The following is a 2,767-nucleotide window of genomic DNA, read 5'->3' as shown; positions in this document are numbered from 1 at the left end:
AAAAAAAAAAAAAAAAAAAAACCCTGAGATCTGAAACATCATTGAGCTTCTACAACAGGTTTTATAAGCTGTTTTGTGCCTTCTTGCTAATAAATGTTTATATGTGTGGCAGATTTTGGTCTGACATTTGCTTTTATTCAAAACTGGCAGCAAGGTTGTGGGAAGGTAGCTAACCCCCTTGCTTTCCTCCAATTATTAGTGACTACTGAGACCTACCCATTAAACTTAATAGTTGTACATAACCAAATCAGTTTAGGTCAGTTCACCACAGGACCTTAAGAATGCAAAGAAAGAGCTCTAATGTTAGAATCTCCATAAATCTCTGAAAAATCCCAAGAGCCACAAAAATTCTGAAGGGAAAACACTCAATTCAGTAGCAAACAGCCGTCTTTGTCATATAGACAAACAAGATATCTGGATGTGGAAAACTACAACTTGTGGATTTGTAGAATCCACATTGGGAAGGACTTTTCTATGGCATAATCTCTCAAGGCAGATCTTGAAAAAATTTACATCTCAAATCCTTGAAATCATGGAGTATTGATAAGCCTTTCACTGTCTTAGTTAACCCACACATCTTTAAGAATTTAAAATCTCTGGACAATCATTAATAGGAAAAAAATTCTCTCTGTATATTTAAGAGCCAGGCATGTTACACACATCTCTTTCAATTATTAAATAAAAAAGTCCCTTCAAGGAAAGTAAAGCTCAGGGTAGTTACCTGACTCATCCAGGGTTCCATGGCCTATAAGTGACACAGCTGGGGTTCAAGCTCTATGTCTTAGTCCATTCCTGCTGCTATCACAAAATACCACAAACTGGGTAGTCTATAAGATATGAAACTTATTTCTCAGTCTTGGAAGCTGAGAATTCCAAGATCAAGGTGCCACCAGGTTCAATGTCTAGTGAGGGCCCAGCGTCTGCTTCCAAATTGGTGCCTTGAATGCTGTGTTCTCACATGGTGTAGGGCAAGAGGATCCTAGGGTGTTTCCTTCAACCTCTTTTATCAGGTCGCTAGTCCCACTCATGAGGGCTCTGCCTTCATAACTTGATTACCTCCTAAATACCTCACCTCTCACTACTACCACATTAGTGAATATGTTTCAACATATGACTTCTAGGGGACATAGACCATAGGATCCCATTTCTCTGACTCTTTTTGCTCCATGCCATCCTGCTTCTCATCCTTTGAAAAGATAATGAGTGGATAGAAGGGGAAAAGTCAGGCAAGGGCAGAGCAGCATTCACAAAACATTCCTCTGTTGCAAAGTAACTCTCACCTACCTCATTCCACTCCCCAAAAACTTTGCTATCATGAGCAACTATGGGAATGAAAAAGAATCAAAAGACCCAATAATGTCAAACCACAGGGTCCCTGGCATACATAACACTGTGTATTACTATCTCACTGTGAAACCTTCAGACTACATATGTAGGCCATATAGCTTACATATCATATACAGTAGCACCTCTCTTACCTGCAAGGATGTGTTCTAAGATCCCCATTGTATGCCTGAAACCTCAGATAGTACCGGACCTGAATGCTATCAATAGGAGTACGTTTCTGTTGTCTTCCACAAATTTAATGCTTTTTGCTTCCTAACTAAGCACTTATCACACACTGTAGCTGTAACTTTCGCAGTTTGAGGCATGATAGCAAAACTAGCACAAATTTATTTTTCCTTCTTTACAATTTCATGGATAGAAGATTCATTCTTACTGTAGATCTTAGAACACCACCATATGATTTTTTTTCTTTCCTTATTTTTTTTATTTATTTATTTTTGAGACAGAGTCTCACTCTGTCACCAGGCTGGAGTGCAGTGTCGCGATCTCGGCTCACTGCCACCTCCGACTCCCTGGTTCAAACAATTCTCCTGACTCAGCCTCCCGAGTAGCTGGGATTACAGACACATGCCATCACACCCAGCTAATTTTTGTATTTTTGCTAGAGATGGGATTTCATCATGTTAGCCAGGATGGTCTCGATCTCCTGACCTCGTGATCCACCCGCCTCAGCCTCCCAAAGTGCTGGGATTACAGGCATGAGCCACTGCGCCTGGCTTCTTTCCTTACTAAGTTGAGAACTTTCACCTTTTCATTTAAAGGAAGCAGTTTACAGGTTCTCTTTGGCATATCCGAACTGCCAGCATCACTACTCTTGTGCTTTGGGGTCATTATTAATTAAAGTAAGAGTAACTTCTTGGGGGTGGGAAGGTGTAGGGATGTTTAATGGGTACAAAATAAAATATAAAGAATGAATAAGACAGCATTTGATAGCACAACAGGGTGACTATAGTTGATAATAATTTAATTGTATATGTTTAAATAAAAGAGTATAACTGAGTTGTTTTGTAACACAAAGGCTAAATGCATGAGGGGTTGTATACCCCATTTTCCATGATGTGATAATTTCACATTGCATGCCTGTATCAAAACATCTCATGTACCTCATAAATATATACACTTACTATGTATCCACAAAAATTAAAATAAGAAATTTTAGTAAAAGAGTAACCTGAACATGAGCACTGCAATACTGCAACAGTCAATCTGATAACTGAGATGGCTACTAAGTGACATAGACAAGGTGAATACACTGGACAAAGAGATGATTCACATCCCACGCAGGATGCAGTAGGACAGCATGAGATTTCATCGTGCTCCCCCAAAAGGCATACAATTTCAAACTTATGAATTATTTGTTTCTGGAATTTTTCTTTTTTTATTTTTTTTATTTTTTTTATTTTTTTTTTATTTATTTTTT

The sequence above is a fragment of the Rhinopithecus bieti genome, unplaced genomic scaffold (assembly GCF_001698545.2).
Source record: "Rhinopithecus bieti isolate Rb0 unplaced genomic scaffold, ASM169854v2 scaffold_2433, whole genome shotgun sequence".
In the NCBI taxonomy this organism is placed as follows: Eukaryota; Metazoa; Chordata; class Mammalia; order Primates; family Cercopithecidae; genus Rhinopithecus; species Rhinopithecus bieti.
Note: the sequence above shows the minus strand (reverse complement) of the source record.